This window comes from Geotrypetes seraphini, chromosome 1, assembly GCF_902459505.1.
Source record: "Geotrypetes seraphini chromosome 1, aGeoSer1.1, whole genome shotgun sequence".
Classification (NCBI taxonomy): domain Eukaryota; kingdom Metazoa; phylum Chordata; class Amphibia; order Gymnophiona; family Dermophiidae; genus Geotrypetes; species Geotrypetes seraphini.
Window position 1 is genome coordinate 299,884,899 of NC_047084.1, and position 19,089 is coordinate 299,903,987.

The 19,089-nt window shown below is 42.5% G+C and overlaps 1 protein-coding gene across 1 annotated transcript in view; it reads left to right on the forward strand.

Moving 5' to 3' along the window:
- Positions 1 to 19,089, forward strand: part of LOC117364847 (drebrin-like) — a 239,838-nt gene that overhangs the window by 146,400 nt on the left and 74,349 nt on the right. The window lies entirely within an intron of this gene.

Here is a 19,089-nt window from a genome sequence, read left to right on the forward strand (position 1 = left end):
ATACAGCTTATTTTTCAATTTGATGCTGGGTTCAGGGGAGTGGAGGGATTGTTGGAAAAAGGGAAGCAAGGAAGAGTGTGTAACGCACATTGTAATCCTCCTGGCGTTACCATGACCACTGAGAAAGTAACTAACTGGAGTAACTCCATTACTATAGTTAATTAGTAGTTAAAAGCTAATATGATTATTATGGAAAAGTAACTAATTACTATAACGTATTACTTGTAATCGATATCGCACAACACTACAGTCAGCTGACTGATAATTTAAAGATATCAGGCCTTGATACCAGTAAATATAAAGCTATTTATAGGTTATTGTCCTATAGACAAAGTATCATTAAAATCAGGCATGTACTGTGTGTAGATGTTCGTACTTGTCTACTCATTACTTGCAGTTTTCTTACTGTAACCCAAGTTTCCAAAATAATAATTCTGTCGTTGCTAAGGACGTTGTTGCCGTATCTTGCAAAAGATGTAAAAGGATTGAAAGCAAATCAGAGGAAGGAGATGAAAATGGTATGGGGTTTGCGCCACAAGACATATGAGTAGATACTTGAAGACCTGAATATGTATAACCTAAAAGAAAGGAGGGGTAGGGGAGATATGATACAGATGTTTAAATACTTCAAAGGTATTAATATAGAAACAAACAGTAAAACTAGAGGACATGAATTGAAGTTAGGAGTAATGTCAGGAAATTCTTTTTCACGGAGAGGGTGATTGATGCCTGGAATGCCTTCCTGAGGAAAGACAAAAATGGTGATGGAATTCAAAACGGCATGGGATGAACACAGAGGATCTGTAATTAGAAATGAATGGTCTAGAAAAACAAAACTTAAATGACTGCATGTGTGTTTCATATGTCAAGTGGTGCTTAGATGGTGACTCTGGCTGTGAACAACCAAGGCCAGGGCTGGGGCAGGCTTGTACGGTCTGAGTCCTGTATATGGCAAGACTGTTTGGGATGGTATGAAGTGGGCTTTGGTGGCAGCTCCGCTGGTTAGAACGTATGGACAGTGCCAGGGGGACTTTCACAATCCGTGTCCCAGAAATACCAGTGAACGATCAGGATCAAGTATTTTATGTCACATTCATTGTTGGCTTAATCATGACTTCATAATGAGTGTGGCTGTTGGGCAGGCTGGATGGATCATTCAGGTCTTTATCTGCTGTCTAATACGTTACAACTGAAAACCTGGCTTTTCTCTAACATATAACATCTCTTCTCCTGTTTACATCCCCTCTATTCATATGCTCTTGTAAATCTTTCTCCTCTCTCTTCCTATATTTTTAAGCTTTGTAAACCGCGTCGAGCTCCATTTCCGTGGAGATGATGCGGTATATAAACTTAAGGCTTAGTTTAGTTTAGTTACTAATAGAGGCTTTTCCAAAACACTAAGACATCCAAAAAACAGCATAAATTGGCACTTGGATGTTTTTCTTGCCAAAACATCCAAGTGCCAATTTTTGAAACCATTTTTTTCTGTACATCTTGCGAGGTGTCCTAGCTGCTGTGCATCCAAGACTAAAGAGGGGCATGTTGGAGGCATGTTATGGGCAGGCCTTGGATGGACTTAGACTTGGATGTCTTGTGGTAATTGAGCCTTTCCCAAGATGTCCTGGATGGAACTTAGATGTTGTGAGCTAAACCTGTTTTCAAAGCATCTAAGGGCTAAAAAGTTACCCAAACTGCCAGATGACCACTGGAGGGATTAAGTTATGACCCCCCCCCACTCCATATGGTCACTAACCCCCTCCCACCCCCAAAATCTGAATGAAACAGTGTATACCTGTCTCTAGAACAGCAGCGCCTGGTATGGGAAAGCCTAGTAGAGCAGCACACAAGTGTCTTAAGTAGCCTGGTGAGTGGGCTAGTGAGCCATAAAGAGGAGAACCCAGGCCCTTAAGCCACGCTAACCACTACATTTATGGTGGAAAGTGTGAGCCCACCAAAGTCCTACTATACTGTCATATAGGTGCTACCTAGAGCCATAAGGGCTATTGGGGTGGTAGACAGTTGGGTATAGTAGCTTTTGTGGGAATTTTGGAGGACTCCATACATTATATGAGGATTATGGTGAAATGTACATCTGGCACCCTTTGTGTGAAGTTCAAATCAGTGCCCTCTAAGGTGCCCCATTGATATGTCTATTACAATGATGGCCCCTCCCACATCCAAATGACTGGATTTGGCCGTTTTGAACTTGGACGGTTATGTGGTTGAAAATGGTGAATAAAGTTGGACATCCTAAGGGTTGGATGTCCTGATGGCCAAGATATTTTAGTAGGCGATTTAAGGAAATAATGGGGATGTCATGTGGTGTTGCCAGTTTAAAAAAATGGCTGTTTCTCTGCCTCCAACTTTGGACATCATGCGGGAAAGTCAGACTTAAACATCCTATCGAAAATGGCCATCCATGAGTTCAATGCCTCACAGATTGAAGGGTTGGGTGCACCATTACAATATTAATTTCAGGGGCAGCTTCCCTCAGAAGTCTATTTACAGAGAGGGAAATCCATTTTCATACAGTATACATCGCTGGATAGAGTTATAAAGAGGTATTTCAAATTCTCAGCTGAATAACTAGGATTCTCGAGATTACATTCACAAGATAATTACACTCAGCAAACTTCTTCTTGAAAAAGGCAATGGATAACTCTATGGAGAAGATGAAAATGTGAATCTGTGGAGAGTATTATCAGGGAAATCCATGGCTACTATAATCAGTGGACATCAATATCAAAATGTTCCAGAAACAATGTTATTAGCAGATGTACCATGTTTTATCACGTTACTGTGTGTTAACAACCGTTATCAGTTACTAGGTCCCATTGCATAAATGGGATCAGCAAAGGGAGGAGTTGCCTAATGGTTAGTACAGTGGGCTGAGATCCTGGGGAACTGGGTTCATAGTAACATAGTAACATAGTAGATGACGGCAGATAAAGACACGAATGGTCCATCCAGTCTGCCCAACCTGATTCAATTTAAAATTTTTATTTTATTTTATTTTTTTTTTATTTTTCTTCTTAGCTATTTCTGGGCAAGAATCCAAAGCTTTACCCGGTACTGTGCTTGGGTTCCAACTGCCAAAATTTCTGTTAAGACTTACTCCAGCCCATCTACACCCTCCCAGCCATTGAAGCCCTCCCCTGCCCATCCTTCACCAAACGGCCATACACCGACACAGACCGTGCAAGTCTGCCCAGTAACTGGCCTAGTTCAATATTTAATATTATTTTCTGATTCTAAATCTTCTGTGTTCATCCCACGCTTCTTTGAACTCAGTCACAGTTTTACTCTCCACCACCTCTCTCGGGAGCGCATTCCAGGCATCCACTACCCTCTCCGTAAAGTAGAATTTCCTAACATTGCCCCTGAATCTACCACCCCTCAACCTCAAATTATGTCCTCTGGTTTTACCATTTTCCTTTCTCTGGAAAAGATTTTGTTCTACGTTAATACCCTTCAAGTATTTGAACGTCTGAATCATATCTCCCCTGTCTCTCCTTTCCTCTAGGGTATACATATTCAGGGCTTCCAGTCTCTCCTCATATGTCTTCTGGCGCAAGCCTCCTATCATTTTCGTCGCCCTCCTCTGGACCGCCTCAAGTCTTCTTACGTCTTTCGCCAGATACGGTCTCCAAAACTGAACACAATACTCCAAGTGGGGCCTCACCAATGACCTGTACAGGGGCATCAACACCTTCTTCCTTCTACTGACTACGCCTCTCTTTATACAGCCCAGCATCCTTCTGGCAGCAGCCACTGCCTTGTCACACTGTTTTTTCGCCTTTAGATCTTCGGACACTATCACCCCAAGATCCCTCTCCCCGTCCATGCATATCAGCTTCTCTCCTCCCAGCATATACGGTTCCTTCCTATTATTAATCCCCAAATGCATTACTCTGCATTTCTTTACATTGAATTTTAGTTGCCAGGCATTAGACCATTCCTCTAACTTTTGCAGATCCTTTTTCATATTTTCCACTCCCTCTTCGGTGTCTACTCTGTTACAAATCTTGGTATCATCTGCAAAAAGGCACACTTTTCTTTCTAACCCTTCAGCAATGTCACTCACATACATATTGAACAGGATTGGCCCCAGCACCGAACCCTGAGGGACTCCACTAGTCACCTTTCCTTCCTTCGAGCGACTTCCATTAACCACCACCCTCTGGCGTCTGTCCGACAGACAGTTTCTGACCCAGTTCACCACTTTGGGTCCTAACTTCAGCCCTTCAAGTTTGTTCAACAGCCTCCTAGGAGGAACTGTATCAAAGGCTTTGCTGAAATCCAAGTAAATTACATCTAGCATATGTCCTCGATCCAGCTCTCTGGTCACCCAATCAAAAAATTCAATCAGGTTTGTTTGGCACGATTTATCTTTTGTAAAGCCATGTTGCCTCGGATCCTGTAACCCATTAGATTCAAGGAAGTACACTATCCTTTCTTTCAGCAACACTTCCATTATTTTTCCAACAACTGAAGTGAGGCTCACCGGCCTGTAGTTTCCTGCTTCATCCCTGTGACCACTTTTATGAATAGGGACCACATCCGCTCTCCTCCAATCCCCAGGAATCACTCCCGTCTCCAGAGATTTGTTGAACAAGTCTTTAATAGGACTCGCCAGAACCTCTCTGAGCTCCCTTAGTATCCTGGGATGGATCCCGTCTGGTCCCATCGCTTTGTCCACCTTCAGTTTTTCAAGTTGCTCATAAACACCCTCCTCCGTGAACGGCGCAGAATCTACTCCATTTTCTCGTGTAACTTTGCCAGACAATCTCGGTCCTTCTCCAGGATTTTCTTCTGTGAACACAGAACAGAAGTATTTGTTTAGCACATTTGCTTTCTCCTCATCACTCTCCACATATTTGTTCCCAGCATCTTTTAGCCTAGCAATTCCATTTTTTATCTTCCTCCTTTCACTAATATATCTGAAAAAATTTTTATCTCCCTTTTTTACATTTTTAGCCATTTGTTCTTCCGCCTGTGCCTTCGCCAAATGTATCTCTCTCTTGGCTTCTTTCAGTTTCACCCTGTAGTCCTTTCTGCTCTCCTCTTCTTGGGTTTTTTTATATTTCATGAACGCCAACTCTTTCGCCTTTATTTTCTCAGCCACTAGGTTGGAGAACCATATCGGCTTCCTTTTTCTCTTGTTTTTATTGACATCATGCGGGAAATTCTCACTGCATCTCCCCATGACCCTGGCTAAGGCACTTAACCCCAAGCACAACAATTTAGATTGTGAGCCCACTAGGGACAGAGAAAGTACCTGCAATATCATTTGTACAGCGTTGGGTACATCTAGTAAAATAATATATGTTAATATCATTAATCTGGGCTAATGCAGCAGCTCACATTAGAAACTCCAGCCTCTGAAGCTCACTTCTCCGACAGGGCACCTGATAGGTATCTATTGTATAAAGGAATGTAGATGTTTTCATTATATAATACTAACCTAACCAGATCTATGTGTGCATAAACACTTATGCCAGCCATAGAGATTGTGCAAATGTTAGCGCCTAAGTGTTGGAGACACACTTAGGGGGAAATTCTTTAAATGGCACTCAAAAATAGGTGCTGAAAAAAATCACAATAAATGCTATAAATATTTTTTTGATTCAATTCGTAACTCAATATTCTCCGTTCAGGGTCCAGAATTATGAACACTCTTCCTAGTAACCTCAGACTTCAGACTTCTCTACAATTTTTTAAGAAAGATCTCAAAACTTTTTTATTTTCTGACTAGTGTTAAAGTCCGTTACATTAACGGGTGCTAGAAAGCAGCCCCCTTTCCCTCTCCCCCTCCAGTTCTTCCCTGACTGTCTCTCTGTGGTCCCCTTCTGTCTCCCCTCCCCCAAGCAAAGCTGTCTGCCTCCCAACACACCCCTCCCCCCAAAGCAGCCTCCTTTCTCTCTCCGCCTCCAGTTCCTCCCTGACTGTCTCTCCGTGGCTCCCCTTCTGTCTTTCCCCAAGCAAAGCTGTCTGCCTCCCAGCACACCCCTCCCCCAAAGCAGCTCCCTTTCCCTCTCCCCCTCCAGTTCCTCCCTGACTGTCTCTCCGTGGCCCCCCTTCTGTCTTCCCCCCCAAGCAAAGCTGTCTGCCTCCCAGCACACCCCTCCCCCAAAGCAGCCCCCTTTCCCTCCCATCCGACCCTCCCTTCCCGCGGTGTGGCTGACAAATGTCCTGACTCCAGTAGCGGCCGCAGCACTCTAAACACGCTGCTTCGTGGCCTTCTACTGGCCTGATTTGCTCTGCCGTGTCGGGCAGAGCAAATCAGGGCAGTAGCAGGCTGTGAAGCAGCGTGTTTAGAGTGCTGTGGCCGCTGCTGGAGTCAGGACGTTTGTTGGGACTGCGGGAAGAGAAGAGGAGCGGCGGCAAGGAACTAAGGGAGCTGAAGGGAGGGTCAGATGGGAGGCTGAACGGATGTTCGGGTATGCCGGGGAGAGGGGCAAAGACAATGATGATGACCTTTACAATTGGGGCCTTCACTCCCTTAGTTCTGACCGAAGTTAGTTTTAAGTTCTAATCCGCGGCAGCGGCTTCTCTCACGATCCCTGCCTGCATCGGAAGCCTTCTCTGATGCAGGTGCGGCTCGTGAGAGGAGCCGCCGCCGTGACTTAGAACTTAAAACTAACTTCGGTCAGAACATTACCTTGGGTTCCGCGATCGGGACCTGTTTGATCTGCCACTGCCTGGAGGAGCTGAAGAGCAGGGAGTCCCGCGTACAGATTCTCTTCCAGCCACTGACACAGCTAGGCGCGCATGCACACTCCTGCAGCCACAGACCTACAGATCATGGAAGCACGCAGTTCAGAGTGCGCATGCGCGGCTAGGGTTTTATTATTAAGATGCTTTTCTATAAGCATCAGCCTCTATTTTCTGTACTATCGATCTCTCCAGATGAAGCATATAGACCATCCCTATAGCTCATGTGTTATCCTTCCCTTTACTTTTCTATCATAAATTATATTTCTTCCTTTATCCTCCTGTGTATATATTTTTATAACTATTTTGTTCTAATATTTTAATTTTTTAATTATTTTTTTAATTTTTTAAATATTTGTACTTATTTTATGTAAGCCACTTAGCTGTTCCACAATTTGTAGGTATCAAAAATGAATAAACTTGAAACTTGAAATGCTATACTATAATGGGAAGAGCACAAGTGGGGAGTGGGATAGAACACGTCAACCTTGAGACAGACAATCCTTTATTTCTATAAACTCAAAATCAATTACATGTAAAAACACATGAATAAAAATACATGAAAAAAAGTCCTATAGGTGAAATGTCCTTGTTGTAAAAGGATCCAGTTGATGACCCGACACGTCTGTGTTTCAGCCTCTGGCTGGAGGCCTGCCTCAGGGGTGTGTCAGTTGGTCTTAGAAAATATATATGTACACATTACATGAATAAAAGTCATATATACACACTACAGGGGTCTTTTTACTAACGCACACTATCCAATTTAGCGCATGCTAAATGCTAATGCGCCCATTATATTCTACGGACTCGTTAGCATTTAGCGCACGCTATTATTTAGCATGCGCTAAATCGGCTAGCATGCTTTAGTAAAAGACCCCCTACGTGAATAAAGGTCAAGACTGCATAAATAATATCTATAAAAATATTGAAAGGCATGATAATTTATCTAGCCGTTCTTCTCCCGTACGAAGAACGGCTAGATAAATTACAGCTATACTCGCTCAAGGAGCGCAGAGAGAGGGGAGACATGATCGAGTCGTTCAAGTATCTCATGGGCCGCATCGAGGCGGAGGAAGATATCTTCTTTTTCAAGGGTCCCACGGCAACAAGAGGGCATCCGTGCAAAATCAGGGGCGGGAAACTGCGCGGTGACACCAGGAAATTCTTTTTCACTGAAAGGGTGGTTGACCGCTGGAATAGTCTTCCACTTCAGGTGATTGAGGCCAGCAGCGTGCCTGATTTTAAGGCCAAATGGGATCGACACGTGGGATCTATTCATAGGGTAAAGGTAGGGGAGGGTCACTAGGGTGGGCAGACTGGATTGGCCTTGGCCCTTATCTGCTGTCTATTTCTATGAACACAGAAATGAACATAAAAACATCAATGAATTAATAAATTAATAATATGCCAATGAACATAAAATCAGGTCTGTACAAAAAGTATCTAAGGGAAACAGCCATATAGATGTGAATATAATTAAAATTAAAATGTAACTCATGAGCCTAATAAGAATTGTAATGATAATGATATAATCCATAGCCTAAAAACCATGCATGTAAGAAAGAAAACATCTGGCCTACATCAAGAAAAATTGTCAGCATTGAAAGATGAGGATCCCAGTTTTGATGAGATCAACATACTGCACTGATTCCTATGCCTAACTTTGGACGTCTGACATACACCTGCTGAAACCTGTGGTAAATGCTTGCACCCGATTTAGCCATCTTGACGCAATATTCTATAACTGAATGCACAACCTTTTGGAACACCCCTGAGATATCCATGTCCTTCCCATGGCCATTAAAGGAGATGGTAGCGGCTGGTGTTCTGGATCCTCCAGCCATGGCAAAGGATACACCATTGAAAGATCAGCCCAAATGATAGCAGACTATGAAAAGGGGGAAGGAGACTTAGATGCAACTCTGAAAACTTGCTGAAGAGAATGGATCTGGTGCCAAATGGCTGAGCTTGCACTAAATGAGTTTCACTTTCTGAAGCCAAAGATGGCAGAAGATGCTCTGCATGGAGTGTTTTGTTGGAATAAAGTGATGCTACTGGAAGTTTATTTCATAAGGGGTTCTTATTGATCTTTTGCCTGTATTTATTTGTTGAGATTTATTAGGCACCTTTATGAAGAGATTCATCCATCTTGACATACTGTAAACCTTACAATTTTTTAACAGCATAATAATAGTAAAATAAGTGGGGTATAGTGTAACAGCGACATTGAATAAACAGTTCACAGAATGGATAGAGAATGCCTGGAAAGTGCTCCTGGAGAAGCTGGTGGAGTCAAAAATCAGGATGGATCCCTAAACGGCAAGAGGATGGAAAGTAACCTTTGAGTGCTTCAGCTCCAAACAGTGAAATGACTTTGCACTAAGAATGCATAGTAGGGAGAGTAACCTGCGTGAAGCAGCCGTTAACAACCCTAACTACTAGATAGACAGGAAGGGACATTTTCAGTCTTTATCTGAGAACCAGGGGAGCCTGGTTCAAATCCCACTACCGCTCCTTGTAATCTTGGCCAAGTCACTTTACCCTCCATTGCCCCAGCTACAAACTCAAGATTGTGAGCCCTCCGGGGACAGAAAAATACCTACTGGAAGTCTGCAGGCTATTGAAGCAGAACATACACTGCTTCAATAGCTTGCAGACTTCCAGTGTGCAGCAAAGCTCAGCAGACACAGGGACCCTTTTACTAAAGCTTAGTGTACACAGAATTAGCATGCATTAAATACTAAGAAGACCATAGGTATAAAATGTGCTTTCTTAGCCTTTAGTAAGTGCTAATTCTGTTAGCGTGCATTAAACTTTAGTAAAAGGATCCCACAGTTTGGTACAGCTCTGTTTGACCCAGTTGTAAAATTCTTATATATACAACCCCAGATGCTTTTTAGACATAGCAGTGATAATTGGAAACAGCCCACACACAGTCACAGGAGGGGAGAGACTGCTGGAGCTGAGTATGTGGTAGAATGCTGGCAAAGGTAGCAAAGAGACTGGGGGGTGGGGGGGTTGGCTGTGTGTTTTTAGGAAGATTAAATGGTTGTGCAGCATGAGAGGTGGCAGCATTTTTATCTTGTGGGTTTGCACAGGAAATGTACGGGAAGGTTATGGCAACCCTGGAGGATAAGTTGAACAAACTGCAGTCAGAAGTGGAGGAGACCCAGAAGATTTTGCTCTTTAAATGACCACTTGATGCAGGTAGCACTGAATAGAAGGAAGATGGCATTGATCTGTGTGGCCACAAGTAAAAAGGATCAATGAGTACAAAAACACAAATAAATCATACAAACAGTACACAAGCCTACAGAACTGGGACTATTTGTAGAAACCCGACACTGCCAGTGTTGCGACCAAAGCCTGCCTCAGGGATCCAATGAGATCAGGGTCTGATAATTCTCATCCATCACCTCCCTGTAAAGGTTCTTCTGTTCTTCATCTAAATAACCCCACTCCTCCTGGGAGAAAGAGACAGTGATGTCCTCAAATGTCACAAAATCTCCCTTTGTGAGACTCCTGATCTCTCTCCTGTGTATTGTTTGTATGATTTATTGATCTGTGCAGAATTACACTGCCAAAAGATGGTGCTTACCCTGCTCTTCCTGTGAGGCACAATGACAGAGTTGTCTTTTTGAAACAGTTGAGGATGCAAAGAATTCCTTGGAGTGGCCAATACCTGTGAGACCACTGTTATTGTGATGAACTTTGATAAAGGGACGTGCAATGTTCTCCCTGCTAGGATGTTTGCTTTTTGACATTGTTATTTGGGTCCAAGTTTAAGATAATTTTCAGGATTGCAGGTGGTATATAAAAAGATTACATCATAATAATCTTAAATGTAAGTCAATTACAGATAAACTACTACTTTTCATTGATTTTACGATAGAAGCAGAGCTCTCATAACTAGTCACAAATGTATTAGGTTAGTCCAATAAATTGTTTGTTCACCTTTATAATTTTTCTAGAACTTAATTTTATGAACCTTAGACATGGAGGGTGTAATTTTGTATCATTCATATTTGAAGTTTGGAAGGATAGAAATTTGTCATACTGGCTGTAATGATGTGCTAGTGAGAAAACGAAAAACATACTACACAAAGCAAATAGGAGAAGAATCTCAAGACACAAAAAAACTATTCCAACTACTAAAAGAACTCACAGACACCAAACCCTACCTGACAAGCAACAATGCCCCCACACCCACAGCCACCCTCTTAGCAACATTCTTCAAAGACAAAATCGTAACCATAAGATCCACCTTCAATGGAACACCTATGCACCTAGAAGAGATCACAACACCCTCCACAGAAAAAGAAGCAGTTGTCGCAGACAGAACATGGTCCCACTTCTCACCAATACCATAGTCAGACTTCAAGAAACTCTACAACAAATACAGCCACGCAATTTGCGACCCCAACCACTGCCCCCCATACCTATTGAAAGCCTCCAGTACACTATTTCACACCCTACTCTTGCAATGGATACAAACCCTACTAACTGATGGCCTTTTCCCACAAGACCTCAGTGAAACCATCATCACTTCAATCCTGAAAGACCTCAAAGGAGAAATAGACCAACTATCCAACTACAGACCCATAGCCTCAATACCACTTTATGTCAAGCTAATGGAAGGCCTCATAGCCAAAGTCCTAAACTCATACCTAGAAAACCACAACCTACTCCACCCAACACAATCAGGCTTCAGAACCAACCATAGCACAGAGACCCTACTGGGCTCACTCATGGACACCGCCAGACAACACCTCAGCACAGGCAAAAAAAATGCTAATTATCCAACTAGATCTCTCTGCAGCCTTTGACCTGGTAGACCATAACATCCTTCTACAAATACTGGACTCAGTAGGAATCAGTGGAAAGGTACTATTATGGTTTAAAGGATTCCTACAATGCAGAACATACAGAGTTAAAACAAACAAAGAAAAATCCGAGCCATGGTCTAACCCCTGCAGAGTACCCCAAGGATCACCTCTTTCTCCCACACTCTTCAACCTATACATTGCCTCCCTCGGCTCCTACCTAGACAAACAAGGTCTAACCTCCTACAGTTATGCAGACGACATCACCATTCTCCTTCCGTTTGATCAACCAGCACCATCCATGGCAGACACGATACACAGAACACTTGAAACAATAGCAACATGGATGAAAGACCACAAACTAAAGCTAAATCCGGACAAAACAAACTTCATCCTACTCGAAAATAACAAAATCCCAACTGTAACAAACCTTATCATAAACTCTACAACATACTACTTCCAACCCAATTTAAAACTCCTGGGAGTGCTAATAGACAGAGGCTGTACAATGCAGCCACAAATCAACAAAACAATAAAAAAAATCATTCGCAGTCATGAGAAACCTGAGGCAAGTCAGAAAATTATTCGACAGAAAACAATTCCAACTCTTGGTACAATCCCTAATCCTAGGTCTAATAGACTACTGCAACATACTATATCTCCCATGCACAGCAACCATGATAAAACAACTACAAACAATACAAAACACAGCCTTAAGACTGATCCACTCACTGAAATAATTTGACCACGTCACAAAGGCATACCACGACTCACATTGGCTCCCAATACAAGCGAGAATACACTTCAAATTTTACTACCTACTATTTAAAGCAATAAATGGAGAAAGCCCAGCCTATTGGAACAATCGACTAATTCAATCCACCTCAACCAGACATAGGAGAACCCACGCACCATTCATACACCCTCCAACCAAAAACGTCAAAAGAAAAAAACTATATGACAACCTCCTAGCCACTCGAGTTGCAACACTTGACCCACAACTCTACAACCTACTGACCATGATCACAGACTACAAAACCTTCAAGAAAGAAATAAAAACTCTTCTATTCAAAAAACACATAAAACCCAACTAACACAATCAGGAATGTCCCAAGTATCACCTGCATCACCTACAACTACTACATATGTACCTCCAATATCTTGACAACTCAGATGTAATCCTTAGCAACTCAAAGAAATGTACAAACTACTCCCTAAGTACTTCTAATCTCCGGATAATCCATTTGTAATCCGCCTTGAACCGCAAGGTAATGGCGGAATAGAAATCCCTAATGTAATGTAATAATGAAATTTGCTAATTACACAAAGTTGTTAAATAGCAAGATGATTGTGAAAATTGCAAGAGGACCTTGTGAAACTGAATGACTGGGTATCTAAATGGCAGATGACATTTAATGTGAGAAAGTGCAAAGTGAGACATGTAAGAAAGAGGAATCCGAACTATACTACGAGAGGAGTTTCATTCTCATTTTGGTCACTCTTCTTTGAACCTTTTCTAGTTCCGCTATATCTTTTTTGAGATATGAAGACCAGAATTGAATGCAATACTCAAGATGAGGTCGCACCATGGAGCGTTACAGAGGCATTCTAATATTCTTACCCCCTCCCCTTATCAAGCCGCTTTAGGGTTTTTTATCACAGGCCACAGCGGTTAAAGCTCCGACGCTCATAGGAATTCCACGGCCTGCCTTATAGGAATGGCAAGGCCTATGATTAAAAAAACTCTAATGCAGCTTGATAAAAGGGGAGTTAGTCTTATTTATCATCGCTTTTCTAATAATTTCTGGCATCTTGTTTGCTTTTCTAGCCGCCGTCACACATTGGGTGGAAGGTTTCAGTATATTGTCTATGATGACACCTAGATCTTTTTCTTGGGCGCTGACCCTTAGCATCTGGTAACTATGATTTGGATTATTCTTCCCAGTGTGCATCACTTTGCATTTGTCCACATTAAGGGGTCCTTTTACTAAGACGTGCTTAGCACACGCAAAAATGTCTAGCGTGCCTTAGTAAAAGGACCCCTAAATTTCTTCTGCCATTTGGATGCCTAGTCACCCAGTTTCCGAAGGTTTGTTTGCAGGTTTTCATAGTCTGCATGCATTTTAACAACTCTGAAGTGTTTAGTGTCATCTGCAAATTTAATAACCTCACTCATCATTCCAACTTCCAGATCATTTATAAATACCGTAAAACCTTGGTTTGCGAGAATAATTCGTTCCGGAAGCATGCTTGTAATCCAAAGCACTCGTATATCAAAGCAAATTTCCCCATAGAAAATAATGGAAACTCAGACGATTCGTTCCACAACCTGAAAATGTTAACACAAAATACTGTACTGTATAAAGTAAAAATATCTACAATAAAACAAATAACCTGCACTTTTTCATAGTGGCTAGTGTGAGGGAGGCAAATGTTGCGTTTTGCACTGCACTTTTGTCGTGCTTATATTGTTCTCAGTTGCGATGCTTGTGTTCCATTTTGCTGCGCTCGGCAATGTGACGCGTGCATGTTGTGTGTGCTTCTGTCACACTTATATTGTACTCAGTTGTGATGCTTGTGCTACATTCAGATGCGCTCAGTGATACGACATGCATATGTTGTGCGTACTTGTGTGTGGCATGCTCGTTGATCAAGTTAAAATTTTATAAAACGTTTTGCAAAACACTCGTACACCAAGTTACTCACAATCCAAGGTTTTACTGTATGCTAAATAGCACCGGTCCCAGTATAGATCCCTATGGCACTCCACTATTTACCATCCTCCATTGAGAAAAATGGTCATTTAACCCTACCCTCTATTTTCTGTCCAATAACCAATTCATTGGACTAAAGCAGGCAGGAGGATTTCCAAAAACGACAGAATTGGATTGCCACAGAGTTTCGACAGAAAGGAAAAGAGGCATGAGTTTGCATTCCAGAAAAAAGAATTTTCTAGGGATCCAGTCACAGCAGAGTTGAACTGCAGCCTGCCTGTTAAGGACAAAGAGGGACATCCAAATGAAAACCAAAAGAATCCTTACCACTAACCCGAGGTCACTTATAGAAATTTCACTCAGTAACTGGAATATGAGGGTGAACTGAATCTGGGACCAGTTAGCTCCAGGAAGGAATTCAGGCCAAACGGAGCTCTAAAAAGGGTTATTTCCAGCACAGAGCACACAGAGACAGCATGGTTGAGAAGTTTCTTACCCCAGGTTAAACAATTATTCACCACTGGATTGCTCAATTAACTGCCTAGAAAAACACTAAACCCCAGAATATCACAGGGGCACCAACTGGATTGTGTGCATACCCTGCAGGATGTTTTGGGGGGTTTTCTCTTGTTTGGGGGTAATATGGCCTGGAGCTGGAATTGCTGTCTCATCCTATCCTGTCCTGCCTATTTATTTTCTTTTAAATACCATTACATGCAACCTTGTACAGTACAGTTAACAAGTATATGTTTGTAAGGCTGTTAGGAACAGAGAAACATGGAGGCAGATAAAGACCATAATGTCTATCCAGTCTGCGCCTCCATGCCACCTACTATCTCTTCCTGTTGAATGCTGTCTTTTAGTGAATTATATGGAGTATAAGGGGGCTTACCACAGGACTTAGAGAACAACTGTTTCTTTTGATACAAGCCATCCATGCTTTAGTTGGCACAAGTCCCAGAACCCTGATTCCAGTCTCTGGAGGGCTTAGTCCAGGAAAACTCTAGAAACCTGAAGGTGTAGGGGCCTGTCTTCTGCAGAGCACAAGCAGCTGCAGGGCCAATAGGGTGGGTCCCCCAGTTACACATGTTTGAGCTAGCTTGCAAAATATCATCTCCTCCGGTAATGTGTTAGAAAAGTAAGAAGACTGCAAATCATTAGTTAATGCAAGTAAATCCTTTTGTGGCTTCAGCGGTTTTTTTTTTTTTAGCATGGTCCAAGTTACCGAGATGTAAATTCATCTCTGGCCTTACGAGTTACTGAAGCATGCTCTCGAGCAGAAGTGGTGCCAACAGAAGGATCCTGCCAGATTCAGGGAAGGACCAGAAACTTTTCTGTCTTCTTAATGTGGCTGAAGCCAAATCTAGAGTTTGAAGCGAGACATTTGTTTGCTGTTTCCATTTGTTCCTAATTAGTTGCCATCTTCGATCACTAGTAATTATCCAGCATAACACGTTTGTTCACCCATTTCTTGAGCAGCTTTATGTAAATTCGTCCTACATAATCCTCCAGCCTTATATGGGAACTTGTCTCAACTATACATGTTTGTCATTTTTTTTTTACCATTTCAGTTCCCTTTCTTTCCTGCATTTCATGTGCTAGTTCAACCTTCCTCAAGCCTGTCCTGGAGTACTCTTTAGGTATAGCCTTTAGGTATATAGCCTATAGGGGTAAAAGTACGTAGCTGCATAGCTTTGACATCTGATGATCCAGGTTTCAGTCCCTCCCCTCCCTTCTCCCATTACCCTTTTCTGAGCTTTGATAAGTTACGCAGCTCTTCCCATAAAAAATTATAGACTGCTGTCTCCTTGGGGTAACAGTTACGTGATCAACCTTAAGCAGCACAGACGGTGCTAAATACAAATATGTCATTATTCTGCAGCCCCATAGTAACCTAGTCTGTAAAATAATATATTTTTCTATAACATCAACATTATCTGCTTCACACATCACCTGTTCTTTTTCCATTATCACTGAAGATTATTATTATTATTATTATTATTAGGTTCTTATATCCCGCCATACCCAAAGAGTTCTAGGCGGTTCACATCCGTTACATTAGGATCCGGTCTGAACACGGATTTACAAAAATTTTGTCGGAATTGCGGGTAGCACGGAAGGAGGCAAAGTAGTTTTAGCACAGGTTTATCATAGTTGGGTTAGAAGATAAAAAGGAGGGAGTGGGAAACCAGAAGAGGGGGGGGAGAGGGAGGTGGGGGTGGGGGGGGGGTTGGAGTGTATGCGGGGAGTAAGGATTAAGGGTCTTGTTCGTGGAAGAGGTGTGTTTTGAGAAGTTTTCTGAAGTCTAGGTAGGTCGGGGCCTCTAGCATCATTTGGGCTAGCCAAGGGTTCAGCTTGGCCACCTGGAAGGCGAAGGTTTTGTCGATGAATCTTTTGAGCTGGCATGATTTTATGGAGGGGAAGGTAAACAACTGGATTCTGCGGGATTTCTTGTTGGTGCAATACATATTGAAATGTGGGGAGAGGTATTTTGGTGAGAGACCAAATACTGTCTTGTAACAGATGCAGGCGAACTTGAAGAGGACTCGGGATTCAAAGGGTAGCCAGTGCAGTTGGTGGTAGAAGGGGGTGATGTGTTCCCATTTGTTCAGGCCGAAAATGAGGCGGACAACATGCTATCTCTCTCTCTATATATATATACATAAAGAGAATGGCATTTTTGATAGGACATCTAAGTTTGAATACGGACGTTTCCCACAAGTTGTCCAAAAGTCAGAGGTGGAGAAATGGCTATTTTCAAAACCGGCAAAACCGCTAGACGTCCCCCACCCTCCCAATATTTTTTCTCCCCAAAAATCATCTACTTAGATGTCTTGGCCACCAGGACATCCAACCTTAGGACATCCAACTTTATTTGTCATTTTTGACCACAAAAACGTCAAAGTTCAAAACATCCTAATCCAGACCATTTGGATGTGGGAGGGGCCAGTATTTTAATGGACTGGCCTTACAGATATACTGAAAACAGCAATAGAGACAATAAATTCTGCACGTGAAATATTCAATAGAAAAGAGCAGAATGAGTCTGGTCTTCAAACCCAGTTTAATTGCAACCAATAATACAGCACAAGCACAAGCGTGCGCTAGCTGAAAACTACCGCCTGCTCAAGAGCATTTCAGCGTGTGCTATGCCATGCGTTAAGGCCCTAACGCGCCTTCGTAAAAGGAGCCCTTAGTTTAAAAAATCGACACTTGGACGTCTTGGTGAGTAAGACGACCAAGTGCCACTTTATGCCGTTTTTTGGGTGACTTTATTTTTTTTTTTAAATTAGCCCCATAATATGTGTGTTATGTATCAGAGGTGTCACTAGCAGCCCATTTTTGGAGGGACCCCAGAGTGGACTGGGGGGTCACCCATTCCTCTCTGTCTGTCTGTCTGTCTCTCTGCTCCTCCTCCCACCTCCATTAAAAATTTTACCTTTGCTAACTGAGATGCACAAGCCCCACCAGCCTGAAACTCCCCCATTGCAAAGAACACGGCACTGTGCTTTCTAGCTGCCAAATGCCAGCTTTCTTACACATGCTCACTTCATGCTCATCCAGGCCCACAAAGTCCCTCCCTCCCCCACCCCCTGCTCCTGTGGCTATGCCACAGGTGTATACGTATGTATTCCCCAGTTGTAAAAGCACTTCCAGTCTGTTGATGCTATTTTATAGTTTGTGGTGAATGGCGGGAGGCAGGGCAGGATTAACCATGGCGGGAGGCAGGGCAGGATTAACCAATAGGCCAAGTAGGCACGTGCCTAGGTCCCGAAATGGTCAGGGGGGCCCGATGAAGGAGGGCATCAACATTGTTTTTTCCAAACAGCGATGGGCCCCTCCAACATTGATCATCAACGCAGGACATTTTTAGTATATGGGGAAAGGGATAGAAGTGCTTTAAAATAATAAAATAAACTATTCGGTAGAGAAACTTGAGCTGCCTTATCTTCTTGCCAGTTCAGTGCCAGAGGCATTCTCATGGACAAGCTTTCATCCTTTTCCATAGCTTGTCCAGCACTGCCATGAACCTAGCCAGGAATGCCAGCATCTAGTGCAAACTGTACATGCCTAGTGTTTGCTCTGCTCAGGCAACTGATGCTTCTTCCACCACAGCCTCATCTGGCTTGGGAAGAAAAATAGATCCAAAATGTTGCAGTCCTCAAAATAACCAGAAATGTTTTCCTATGCAACTAGAGATGAACCCCCTCCCCCCTCCCCACACACACAGAATTCCCATCATAGGATCAGTGTTTCCAGGTGATAAGATATTGTAAAAAAGAAATTAAAAAAAAAAGTTATGATAATGCCACTGGATTTTCTAATAAATTATTAACTTGATCCCAAATTGATCTCCAGAATTTTATTATCATATGATACCATTTTATTTGGAACATCTATGAGGGCAAAAAGTCAAATTTCGGCAAAAAATAACATACTTTTGTTTATAATGACGGGGGTTGCCATGCAGCTTATTTTAAAGAATTGGAAAAATTGGGATAGATTAAATTATTCATTCTGGTGGGAATCCCAATGTTATGTCTCTAAAATGGAAAAGTTTATGGCCATTCAGAAGGGATATTATAAAAAATTTATGGAAGTTTGGGAACCATTAACTAAATATTGTAAGAACTGATTTATTTATATAACTGAGGAAAACATGCACATTTGGTGAGGGGGAAGGGGGGTATGTTTTGGCATTGGTTAAAAGATACTGGGCTTCTTTTACAAAGGCGCGCTAGCGGTTTAATGCACGTAATAATGCATGCTAAACCGCCGGACGTGCTAGCCGCTACTGCTTCCTCTTGAGCAGGTGATAGTTTTTGGCCAGCGCGGGG